Below are 14,086 nucleotides of genomic sequence, written 5' to 3'. Positions count from 1 at the left end.
CAGAAAAAAGAAGGAACACTTCTCCTCTCATTTTGGGAACTCAATATTGTGCTAATCCTAAAACTGGATAAAGATAATAGAAGAAAAAAGTATGAACATAGATAGAAATCTGTTTAACAAAACAAACTCTTAGAAGTCAGATCTGGCAGGATGTAGAAAGTGGTTTTGTTATAGGGATGGGAGTGTTGGTTCAGCATTAGAAGATCCACACCCAAAAGTAATCATTTTAACAGAGGAAAGGAGAAAGCCATATGATCCTGTCACTAGTTGAAGAAAGAGTATTGGACTAAATTCTACAGCTGTTCATGGTAAAAGCTATCAGGAGACTAGAAGTAGAACAGAACCTTCTCAACAGATCAAAGACATGTACTCCATACTTCCAACAAAAGCTCCTTCTATGAATGGAGATGATACAATGCTTTCTCCCTAAAGTGGGGAACAAGGGCATATATGCCTACTCTTCATCTGTCCATTAGAAACATAGGTCTAAACCAAAATAGTCTGGCAATCAAATGACACAACTAGGATAGGATTGGCATGGCAGAAGCAAAATCTTTAAATGTAGATGAAATGATCATCTACAGAGAAAATACTAAGAAATCTCTAGGAGCCCCTAGAACTTGTACTTGAATTTAGCAGGATTAGAAAACACAAGGTATATATAAAAATTCAGGTCTGTGTATACTTGCTATAAATGAAGAACTGGATATTGAAATTTAAAAGTTATGTAGGAGTACAAAGGACCCAGAAAAGCCAAAAACAAAAACAAAAACAGTGTTGGAAGATGTTTACCACCCAATTTTAAGACTTCTTCTAAAGCTACAGTAATCAAGGCAGTGTTGGTGTAAGGAAAGACATATAGATCATTGGAATAAAACAGAGAATCTAGAAATAGAACCACACATATATGGTCCACCGAGTTTTGAAATATTATTGAACATTAGCATTTTATAGAATATAAAGTCAATTCAAGAGCCGAGGAAGAGATAGTGTTTTCAGCAAATGGCACTAGAACACCTGGTATCTGTATATAAAAAATTAACCTCAACCCTTTTTTTCCATACATGAAAATAACTTGAAGGGATCTATGAACCTAAATAAGAAAGCCTAAAAGTATGAAACTTTAAGAAGAAATTATAAGGGGGAATATTTATGAATTCAGGGTAGGCAAGAACTACCTAAGATACAAAAAACATGATGTATAAAAGAAAAAAATTGATAAATGAGAGTCCATCAAAATTTAGAACTTTAAATGACATCATTAAAATGAAAAGTAGTTCTTAAACAGACCATATTTACAATGCATATAACCTAAGAGCAGAATATACAAAGAATTCTTAGAGCTCATTAATAGACAACCCAATTAAAATGTAGACATAAGAAGATGATAAATAGCCAGTATAGCACAAGGAATGGTGTGCAATTCTAGAATCAGAAAAATACTAATCAGTACAATAATAAGATTGAATTATACACTCATTAGGGAGATGAAGTTAAAAGTTTAAAAGCCTTGTCATGACTTTTTCTTTTTGTTGGATTCTCCCCCTTTGCATTTAATTTGTGATGCCCAATGGATTCATTCTGCTGGGTTTCCTGGGGTTGTGATCCTCATTGTCTTTTCCTAGGGTATTGTCTAAAGTTTTTTGGAGTGCTGGTTTGGTATTCATGAAGTTCCTGAGGTGCTCTTTGTCATGAAAGTATCTTATTTCTCCATCAATTTTGAAAGATAGTTTTGGAGGGTACATCAATCTGGGTTGGAGGCTGTTTTTCTTTAGGGCTTGGAATACATCACTTCAAGCTCTTCTTACCTTGAGGGTTTGCATTGAGAAGTCTGCTGTGATTCTGATGGTCTTTCCTTTGTATGTGATTTGTTTCTTTACTCTCACTGCTTGTAAAATTTTGTTCTTCTGTTGGATTTCTGGAATCCTAACTATTATATGCCTATGTGTAGATTTTTTTTGATCAAGGCTATTTGGAGTCCTATATGCCTCACTTATCTGTATGTCAAGTTCTTTTCTCCTCCTTGGGAAGTTTACTGCCATCACTTCTGTGAAGAGTTTTTTTATGTCATCTGCATTCTCTCCTCTTTCTTCATTGACTCCAATCAGTCTTATGTTATTCTTCTTTGCATCATCTAGCAGCTACTGGATTGATTTCTCATGTTCCCTTACAATTTTAAAGCAATTTTTCTTTTCCTCCTCACTAATTGCAATCTTATCTTCTATATGTGAAATTCTATCCTCACATTGGTTCACTCTGCTGCACAGACTTTCAATGGAGTTTTAATCTCTTGGAAATCTGTTTGTATCTGTTTTATGGATTCCATTTGTTTCCTATGTTGGGATTCCACCATGTTCCTCAGATCCTCTATTTTTTTATGTGTGTCCTCTCTAGATTTATTAATCATGTCTTGCACCATGAGCAAAATCTTTGCTGTTATCTGAGCAATTATTTCTGATTTCATTTTTCCCAGATCCTCTTTTGTTGCCATTTCAGAGAGTCCAGGTGGTTGAGTATCAGAGTGCTCCATCTCGTTTCCCTTTGGAGTTGTTATAGGTGATCTGGAACTCTGTTTTTGAGGCTTTTTTATGTGTCTTCTCATTTCCCCAGGGAGTGTGGGGGTGCTTCTGGTGCCCACGTGGCTCACCTTCTCTGCCCTAGGAGCTTGGGATGGCAGCGGGGGAGCTTCCTTCCGGGTGCTGGGACCGGCTGAGCTTCACTGCCCTAGGAGCCTGGGATGGAGGCGAGGAGCTTCCTTCTGGGTGCTGGGACCGGCTGAACTTCACTCAACCTGCTGTAATTTTATGATTGTTATGTAGTCTTTTTTTTTCCATTAAGTTTATTCATACATTTTAGGTTTAAAATACAGTTACATTCATCATTGGGGTATTGTACCATTACAGGAGTATCTTGGTTCTTACTTTTTTCCCCTTCCCCTGCCCTCCCTTCACTCCCTCAACCCTTCCCTGTTTGCAAAGACTTTGTTTCCATTTTTTTCCTTTTCTCATATTTTTTCTTTTTCTTTCTTTCCTTTCCTCTACCCTTCCTACTTCCCCTAATCCTTTATACCTTTTCTTCCTATTATATAATATCAATTATACATTTTTAAATTATCATATCAAAATTTAGAGGACATTAGCACAGATTTTACAGAATTTAAAAGGATATAGAAAGCATATTACAAAAATCTTTTTTGAAATAAATTTGACAACTTCTGAGAAGTACCTTGGAAGACAAATTAATGAAACTGACTCTGGAGGAAATATAAAATTTGAATAGCACCTATTAAAAAAGTATATTCCTAGCTTGAAAACCTACCTATATGACAACACCAGGCTCATATACATTTTAACTGATAAATTATATCAAACATTTAAAGCAGAAAAAAGAAGGAACACTTCTCCCCTCATTTTAGGAAATCAACATTGTGCTAATACTAAAACTAGGTAAAAATAATAGAAGCAACTGGAAGTATGTAGAAAGTGGTTTGATTATAGGGATGGCAGTGTTGGTTCAGCATTGGAAGATCCACCCCCAAAAGTCATCATTTAAACAGAGGAAAGTAAAAAAGCCATATGATCCTGTCCATAGTTGGAGAAAAAATATTGGACTAAATTCTATAGCTGTTCATGGTAAAAGCTATCAGGAGACTAGAAGTAGAACAGAACCTTCTCAACAGATTAAAGACATGTACTCCATACTTCCAGCGAAATGCCTTATATGAATGGAGAAGATACAATGCTTTCTCCCTAAGGTGGGGAACAAGGGCAGATATGCTTACTCCTCATCTGTCCATTCAACTTTGAAACAGAGGCCCAAACCAAAATAGTCTGGCAATAAAAAGAAAGAATTAGCATAGGATTGGCAAGGTATAAGTAAAATCTTTGTATGTAGATGAAATCATCATCTACAGAGAACATACTAAGAAATCTCTAGGAGCCCCTAGAACTTGTATTTGAATTTAGCAGGATTAGAAAACACAAGGTATATATAAAAATTCAGGTCTATGTACACTTGCTATAAATGAAGAATTGGATATTGAAATTTAAAAGTTATGTAAGAGTACAAAGGACCTAGAAAAGTAAAAAGAAAAAGAAAAACAATGTTAGAAGACATTACCTTTTTTTTGTGGTACCGGGAATCAAACTCAGCACCTTGTGCTTGAGAGGCAGATGGAGGAACCACTGAGCTAAATCCCCAGCCCTTATTACCTAATTTTAAGACTTCCTTTAAAGCTACAGTGATCAAGGCAGTGTTGGCGTAAGGAAAGACATATAGATCATTGTAATAAAACAGAAAATATGGAAAAAGAACCACACATATATGGTCCACTGAGCTTTGAAAGATTATTTAACATGAACATTTTATAGAACACAAACTCAACTCAAGAGCAGAGGAAAAGATAGTGTTTTCAGCAAATGGCACTAGAATGCCTATTGTCTGTATGTAAAAAATTAACCTCCACCCTTTATTTCTATACATAAAGAAAACTTGAAAGGATCGATGAACCTAAAGAGGAAAGACTAAAACTATAAAACTTTTAAGAAGAAATTATAAGCGAAAATGTTCATGAATTTAGGGTAGGCAAGAATTTCCTAGGATATAAAAAACATGATGTATAAAAGAAAAAAATTGATAAGTGAGATTCCATCAAAATTTAGAGCTTTAAGTGACATCATTAAGAAAAGGAAAAGCAGTCCTTAACTAGAACATATTTATAATACATATAACCTATGACCAGAATATATAAAGAGCTCTTACAGCTCATTACTAGACAACACAATTAAAAAGTAGAGACAAGAAGATGATAAATAGCCAGTACAGCACAAGGAAAGGTGTGCAACACTAGAATCAGAAAAATACTAATCAGTACAATAACTAGATTGTATTATACACTCATTAGGGAGATGAAGTTTAAAGTTTAAAAAGAACAGATGTCAGCTTAGGTGTGAACCAGTTAGAACTTTTGAATACTGATCTTGCTTCTTGACCCCTTCTGCCAGTCTATTTCTTTTGATTGGTGAATTGAGACCATTAACATTGATGGTTATAACTGATACGTATTGAAATATCATTGTCATGACTTTTTCTTTTTGTCAGATTCTCCCCATTTGTGTTTAATTTCTTGTCACACCCAATGGATTCATTCTGCTGGCCTTCCTGGGGCTGTGATCCTCATTGCCTTTTCCTAGGATATTGTCTAAAATTTTTGGAGTGCTGGTTTGGTATTCATGAAGTTCCTAAGGTGCTCTTTATCATGAAAGTATCTTATTTCTCCATCAATTTTGAAAGATAGTTTTGCAGGGTACATCAATCTGGGTTGGAGGTTGTTTTCCTTTAGGGCTTAAAATATATCACTCCGAGACCTTCTTGCCTTTTTTAAAAAATTTAATTAAATTCCCAAAGAAGCACAATGCATGTTGTGATTGCCTATTCAGCAACAGCGAGCACCGCATTCAAAACTATCTCATCCCAGGAATTAAATAAGGTCAGCCACATTCATGGGTATTTCCTCCACTGTAGTATTGTAGAAAGTCTCAGTGTCATGAAGAATTCTCTTGTCTTCTTCAGTAACAAAGTTTATAGCTACACCTTTCCTCCCAAATTGACCCCCTCTGCCAATTCTGTGAATATAGTTTTCATGGTTGGTAGGTAGATCATAGTTTATAACCAAAGACACTTGTTGCACATCAATCCCATGAGCCAACAAGTCAGCAGTGATCAGAACTCAGCTTAATCCTGATTGGAATTCCCTCATGATAACATCTCTCTCCTTCTGATCCATGTCACCATGCAGAGCAGACACTGTGAAGTCCCTGGCATGCATTTTCTCAGTGAGCCAGTCCACCTTGCACCTTGTATTGAGAAAAATAACAGCCTGCGTAATGGTGAGAGTCTCATACAAATCACAAAATGTATCCAACTTCCATTCCTCTCTTTCAATATTAATGTAAAACTGTTTGATTCCTTCAAGGGTCAATTATTCTTTCTTCACCAGAATTCGAATTGGATCTCTCATAAATTTTTGTGATCATTTCCAACACATCACTTGGCATTGTGGCAGAAAGCAACACAACCTGAATACTTGTATTTAGTTTTTGGAAAATCTCATAGATTTGATCCTTAAACCCTCAGCTCAACATTTCATCTGCTTCATCCAAAATAAACATTTTGATCCATTTTGGAGAAAGGTATCTTCTGTTTAACATATCAAGCACTCTCCTTGGTGCACCAACAACAATATGTGGTGCTTTAGCCTGCAGTTTTTGCACTTCATCTTGAACATTTGTTCCAACAATGCAGGCATGACAAGTTGCTCCCATATAGCCTCTAAGTGCCAGAATTACCTTTTGGATCTTTAATACAAGGAATAATAGCTCTTTGATGAATAGCAGAAGGCTTCTCAAAACCATAAGCATAGATGCTCCAAAGAAGAGACTCCTTTAAACTCATATCATCAAAGTTATCAACAATCTTACTCCAGTTGCTCTCAATGACATCATCAGGGTTCATTCCCTCTGGGCCTCCATGTTCTCTTTTATAATCCGCAGAACCACCAGACATGATCCAAAGAACCACTCCATGCCCGACTGAAAAGCTTCTTGCCTTGATGGTTTGTGTTGAGAAGTCTGTTGTGGTTCTGATGGGCTTTCCTTTTTATGTGATTTGTTTTTTTTTCTCTAACTGCTTGTAGAATTTTGTTCTTCTGTTGGTTTCTGGAATCCTAACTATTATATGCCCATGTGTAGATTTTTTTTGATCACGGCTAGTTGCAGTCCTATATGCCTCATTTATCTGTATGTCTAGTTCTTTTCCCCTACTTGGGAAATTTTCTGCCATCACTTCTGTGAACAGCTTTTTTTATGTCATCTGCACTCTCTCCTGTTTATAGACTCTGATCAGACTTATGTTATTCTTCTTTGGATCGTCTAGCAGCTGCTGGATTGATTTCTTATGGTTCCTTACAATTTTAAAGAAATTTTTCTTTTCCTGGTCACTAATTGTAATCTTATCTTCTATATCTGAAATTGTGTCCTCACATTGGCTTATTCTGCTGTGTAAGCTTTCAATTCAGTTTTTAATCTCCTGGAAATCTGGTTGCATTTGTTTTATGGATTCCATTTGTTTTCTATGTTGGGATTCCATTGTGTTCCTCAGCTCCTCTATTTATTTTTAATCTGTAGATTTATTAATCATGTCTTGCACTATGGGCACAATCTCTGTTGTTATCCGAGAAATTATTTCTGATTTCATTTTTTCCAGATCCTCTTTTGTTGCCAGTTGAGGGAGTCCAGGTGTTTGAGTATCAGATTGTTCCATCTCGTTTCCCTTTGGGGTTGCTTTAGGTGATCTGGAAGTCTGTTTTTGAGACTTGTTTATGTGTCTTCTCATTTCCATGGTTGGGGGGGTTGCTGCTAGTGCCCACGTGGCTCACCTCCTCTGCCCTGGGAGCAGTGGAATTGTGGCCGGGGAGCCTCTTCCTGGGCGCTGGGATTGGCTCACCTCCTCTGTCTTGTTATATAGTCTTACAGAGGCAATAGATGGTGATCTACATGCTGTCATGTCAGCAGGATACACATCTCTTTAGGAGACCCAAAAGGATGTGTGGAATGATGCCCTGAACATTCTCCTGTGAATGTAGGGCTCTCCATTGGGTGACTCACATGACCAGGTGTGACAAAGTAATCAGAGAAGTGAAAAAAATCTCCTCTGAAAATAGAAATATAGAAGATACATTATAGTCACATGTACAAGCCATGAGTGTAACTGTGTCTTGTCATCTTTGTATCTTCAGGATCTAGTGGAGAACTTGGCGCTAAAAGGGAAGGAATTGTTAAATGCTGCTGTGCAGGGTGGAACATGTACTCTCTTGCTTTATTTGCTATTCTGGATGTCTCAGTTCTGGTCTGGAAAATTCAGAGTCACCTGGATCTTCATAGACATTTCCTGAAACAGGTCATTCATTTCCTTTCTGTGGTAGCTGAAGGACTGGTTGTTGAAAACTACTTTAAAAAGCAGAGAAGTCCAAATCTGAATTTGGTATCATTTAGCATTAAGTGTCTCTCTGCTGAACTACTTAATTTAATGGAAATTTTGCAAAATAATAATGTAAGTGTTATTTGATAGTAAGTACTTAAAATATTCATTCTGGCTTCAAAGACAGGCATACATAGCTATTCCTGAATTGAGTGTCTTTAAGGCAATATTTGGTAAATTCTTAATTTTAGAATATAATTTATATCTGAAAATAGTTAACTTCATTCAAAAAATTGTGTAATCTTTATTTTTTAGAGCCAGTTTGTTTTTATTTTCAACAAGTGCAATTTACTGACATTTGATTGCACTTAGATAAAATATAATCATGAAATTCTTTTGCCCATTTTGGAAGTGGTTTTTAAATTTTTAATTATGTTTCAGTAATTTATTTGGAGGTCTTACATTTTCCAGAAAACACTATCCTGTCTTCAAAACACCATCTGGAAGGAATGATCTTCGTGGATTATTTCCTCCCATTTGAAAGCAGGTTTGCAATAAAAATTGCATTTGTAAAGTGTTTGAGATCATTAAATGAAGTCATCTCTTCGCCATTTTGTCCCCTCCCAACTTGTCATTTCTAGTCCTTGTCATTAACATGCTGCCACCAAGGACTTTGGAATTGCAGTGTCCTAGTTAGAACGAATTGCCTAAATGTAAACCCTTTTACAACAGCCTGGAACTAAATGATGCTGTGGATAGTCGTGGCCCCCAAACTGGTCATTTCTTTAGCTATATCTGAAATTGAGACCAACTTGGGGTCCACATTTTTTACCTGACCCATTCTGAAGCCTTATGTGACTCTTACTTGTCCTCTGTAGTGACTCAGTGGTGACCTCAAGGGGCTGGCAAGCTTTTCTGGGAAGAGATAGGTCATAAATATTTCAGATTTTACAAGCCAGGTGGTGTCTGTTGCAGCTACTCAGTTCCACCAGAGAACAAGAAAGCAGCCCTAGAGAATCTGTCTATGAGTGAGAGGTTTGTGTTCCAATAAAACTTCCTGGACAATTAATAACACTTAAATGTTATATAAACAAGCGTGTTCGTTTCCATGTCACAAAGCAGTATATTTCTTTCAATTTTTTTCTTAACTCCTTAAAGATGTAAAGGTGGCTCTGGGCTCACAGACTATACAAAAACAGACAGCTGGCAGTGTTTGGCCACTGTGTGATTTAGTGACCCTCCACCTAATGCTAACTGGGCTGATGGACCAAGCAGAACCTGATATCTCTACGTAGTACACAGATCCTGAAGCTACCCAGACTGAGCTTGAATCCTCACTCTGCTGTTATCACCCATGTGATCTCAGGCAAGTTTCCTTATCTGAAGAAAATGAGACTGTTAATAATCCACTTCCACACTGCTGTGATGATTGAAGGTGCTAAGGTAGTCGGCGTGCTTGGCACCTAGCTCATGCTAGAGACATGTTAGCAGTGTCTGTTGCTATTGTTGTTAACTATAACAGGTGGGCATTCGGGTTTATTTCAAATCATATGGAAACTAGACCGACCCATGGAATGACATCTGGTGATTTCACTTGGCTCACGTGTCACCGTCAGGGATTCTTGGTCACACAGCTAGCATGACAGTTTATGCTCATGCTTCTATAGGTGCATCCAGATTTTGAAATTCCCAAAGAAAGCCACAAGATTTTAAAATAAAAATTTATAAATCCATTTTTAATAAAGTTAATCAGCTTTGAGATTAAAAAAACAACATAAAGCACCAAAAACTATTACTTTTTGAGAAAGAAATAGATATACTCACTTATACAAAATTTAATATGTTAATCTTTTTTTTCTAAAAGTAAACTTGATATTTTTATTCTAGACCTTCCCTCTTTAGGGAATATTAATGAGATGTCTCTTTTGTATTATTATAAATAAACACAGGCAATTTAGAGTTAGTTGCTAAAATAATAGTTTATTGTTCTCACTGGCTTTCATCAATTCTTCTAGAATAGTTACATACTCAAGTGAAGTCACCATGTTTCCTTTGGTACAGACAAAGTATTCATGGCATCTCCCTCACAGCAAAATGTTTCTTCATGTGCCTTGGGTTTCTTCCTTATTGAGATTCTATCCATAGGTAAAACAAAGAAGAACAGGGAAGTAATTACTAGGTCACAGCACACAGCCAACATAGCCATGCCTAAGGGCCTGAACTACTGACTGCTTCCTGAGGCTGCGGTTCACTGGCCCATGACATGGTGACTTGTGCTGCAGGCTACATGACATTTCTTGTCCTATGTGCACATGGCTCCGGCATTGTTCAAGGTGGCCTTGCAGAACATAGGTAGAGATACAGCAGTGCATTGGAACAATGTGGGTTCTGCTCATGTTATTCCCCCTCCACTAAGAAAATCATCACACCCAGCATCTGGCAGCAACGCAAACCCTAACACCCTATGGCATGACACCTGGTGACAACCAGTGTCCTATACAAGCAAAGCCTAATACACTCCTAAATTAGAGTTGAAACAATGACAAATGTGCTGATTTCAAAATCAGCTCTTCAGACCTGTGCCTTCTTCATGGCTGCCTTAGCATGAAAAACAGTAGATTTTAACAGACTCACTGAGAGAGAAATTAGGGAAACAATTCCTTTTACAATAGCATCCAAAAAAATGAATTATCTAGGAATCAATCTAACAAAGGAAGCAAAAGAACTCTACACTAAAAACTACAGCACTCTGAAAAAAGAGATTGAAGAGGATATAAGAAAATGGAAAGACATCCTTTGTTCCTGGGTAGGAAGAACCAATATAGTGAAAATGGCCATACTTCCAAAATTGTTATATAGATTTAATGCAATGCTGATTGAAATGCCAACAATATATTTCACAGAACTAGAGAAAACAATCCAAAAATTCATTTGGAACCAGAAGCAACAGAGACATGGCAGGGGGTATCACAATCCCCAACTTGAAACTATACTACAAAGCTACTGTGGTAAAAACAGCATGGTACTGGCAAAGAAACAAACCTGAGGATCAGTGGAATAGATTAGAAGATGCAGAAACAGCTCCAGATACACTCAGCCACCTCATCTTTGACAAAGGAGCCAATCACCCTCACTGGAGGAAAGATAGCCTCTTTAATAAATGGTGTTGGAAAAACTGGATTTCAATCTGTCAAAGATTAAAACTAGACCCGTATCTATCATGCACTAAACCAAGACTGAAGTGGATTAAAGATCTAAATGTTAAAACAGAAACACTAAACTTGCTGGAAGATAAGTTAGGTTGAACTCTTGAAGACATTGGCATAGGAGAAGACTTTATGAACAAAACCTCAGTAGCATGGGAACTAGCAGAAAGAATCAACAACTGGGATCTCATCTTATTAAAAAGCTTCTGCACTGCAAGGGAAACCACCAACAGAGTTAAGAGACAACCTACAATGTGGGAAAAAAATTTTAACAGCTGTACTTCAGACAAAGGACTACTATCTAGAATATATAAACAACTTTAAAAAATCAGACCCCCCAAATTTAAAGACCTAATCCAAAAATGGACATCTGAAATGAACAGACATTTCTCAGAAAAAGAAGTAAAAGCATCAAATAAACATATGAAAACATGTTCAACATCACTGGTCATTTGAGAGATGCAGATGAAAACAACACTGAGATTCCACCTCACCCTAGAAAGAATGGCTGCTATCAAGAAATAAACCAATAACAAATGCTGGCGGGGATGTGGGAAGAAAGAAACCCTTCTCCGTTGTTGGTGGAGTGCAGACTGGTGCAACCACTGTGGAAATCAGTATGGAGATACCTCAAAGAACTAGGACTAGAGGTCCCATTTGACCCAGCTATTCCCCTGCTGGGTATCTTCTCAAAAGAATTAAAAGAATCATACCACAGTGATATATGTGTACCCATGTTTATAGTGGCACAGTTTGTAATAGCTAAAACTTGGAAACAGCCCAAGTGCCCATCAACTAGAAAGTGGATAAAGAAGATGTGGGGTTTTTAATAAAATGGAATACTATTCAGCCATAATGAACGACAAACTAGAGACATTTATAGCTAAATGGATGAATATTGAGGCAATACTCTTAAGTGAAATAAATAGGACACACATGTGTAAATACCGAATAGTTTCTCTGGTGTGAAAAACTAAAAGTGTAAATAAGGATTAAAATGATTTAAACAAATAATTGATTATTTGAAAAAAAACACCAGTAGATTTTGTTGCTTTCAAAGCCCGCGGAATGAGAAGCTGTTTTAACTTCTTATCATTGTTTATAAGAAGGAAAATATATTCAGTTTATATAAACTATGCTAGATTAACATTTTGTACTAATAATTACGTTTGCAATAAGAGAACCCTAAATCTTGAACAAGCCTTAAAGTCAGCTATTTAAATTACATAATTTCAAGTGGCAAAATTCTTTTAATAATGAATTGGCAATGAGTTGAAAAAGTAATCTCACAGAGGATTGTATATTCCACAACATATAATTCACCCGTGGATACATTTTTACCCAAATATGCTTTCTTGGTTTACAAACATTTTAGCCAAAAACAACAAACCAACAGTAATCATCTCCCTCATTCAAACTAACGGGGCTTTAAAAATGCGTGTTCATAATTTAAACCCTAATAATTTTATTTTGGTATTTTAATAAGGAGAAATGCATCCTGAAGGCCAGTAGCCATGGTGCAAATTCAGCATAAGAAAAACAAAGAGCAGGGGTGATATTTTAGGAGCTTGACTTAAAACTTACATTTTGGTGTTTTACTGCATCAGAATAGGTAATTTAACTTCCTGAATGGTTAGGAAAATGGGTCCTTCCATTAAATATGCTTTCTGAGTGTCAAAACACTAGGTTATAAGATGAGATTTTATTAATGTGGGCACTATTTCTGAGTCATATTAAACTTCTACTATTACCCATAAGGTTTGTTCAAGACGAGAAAAAAAATGTTAAAAAGAGAATTATAGCAATCACATAGGTATTTTAACAGACTAACTGTAATATGCAGATAATTGAGGAAAGATTATTTTGTCTTTTCTAAATTGTGTGGGTAACTACCTTAATTATCTACCTCAGTGTGTCAGAGTGGCGCCTGTCTTGAGGTGACTGTAAATTGTGGGTCTTAGGCTGTGTAACTCCAGGGGACTGACGTGAGCACTAGGGAGGGTCAGAAATTGGGGCAGAATTTATGGAAATGGGATTGCTTTCCTTGCTGGCTTCCTGACCCGAGGGGGACTAAATACACACCTTCCAGGAGAACGGAAGTGTTCAGATTGCTCTGAGGACAATTAACTGAATGTCTTCAAATACAAAGTGTTCTCTTACCCTGAATGTGATTGTACTGCCACCTCCAAGATCAACTTTGAACATGGGCGGTGTCGAGTTGCCTAAAACCATTTGTCAAAGCTGCACTATGTGAACTATCATTACCAGTGTGGTGGGGAATTGTGTAGACGTCAATTGTCTAGATATTGCTAAACCGCTGGACTGACTGACTCATCCATTAATTTTTTTGACCCAAATGACCTTATTTTGGGTTAACTCCGCTGGGAAAGTGTGGGCCTAATTCCCTGCTGACAGAGGGAGGAGAGGAAAGTCTTGAACACAGGTGAGGGTGAGCTTGGCTTCACTTCTTCAAAGCACTTGGGCTGCCTATACTGCGATTTTATCCATCTTTCCCAACAGGAAGAGCAGAGCTCGAAAAAAAGAAAAGAGGAGCAGAAACAAACTGGTTTCTGTCATCTCTGTTGACTTTTCACTTAGTAGACTTCTTTGTGGATTAAAAAACTTTTTTTCTGCTTCTTGTAAAGCAGTGTTCACTGGAGCTTGGCCAATAGATGGTATCAGCCTTCCTGAGTCTATGCTATGGGCGGCCTATGGAAGCATATCTGTTCAAGGCATTCATGCAAATTATTACTTATTCCCCTATATGCTCATAAATTAATAGCTTCTCTGTGGATGAAAAACAGAAATTAGACAACCATTAAGGTTGAACAATGTTTAAAGAATATTAAATATTAATATATGAAATGAAAAAGTATTGCAAGCGATATCAGCAGATATGCCAA

General features: G+C 36.8%; 1 pseudogene; it reads right to left on the bottom strand.

The window, feature by feature from the left end:
- Positions 1–5,174: 5,174 nt before the first annotated feature.
- Positions 5,175–6,877, bottom strand: LOC106008296 (eukaryotic initiation factor 4A-II pseudogene; annotated as a pseudogene).
- Between the last annotated feature and the right edge of the window lie 7,209 nt (positions 6,878–14,086).

This window comes from Heterocephalus glaber, unplaced genomic scaffold (genome assembly GCF_053883595.1).
Source record: "Heterocephalus glaber isolate CG9 unplaced genomic scaffold, H.glaber_assembly_v1.0 deba00001577, whole genome shotgun sequence".
NCBI classification, from domain to species: Eukaryota; Metazoa; Chordata; class Mammalia; order Rodentia; family Bathyergidae; genus Heterocephalus; species Heterocephalus glaber.
Note: the sequence above shows the minus strand (reverse complement) of the source record. Positions and strands in the feature narration are given on the sequence as shown.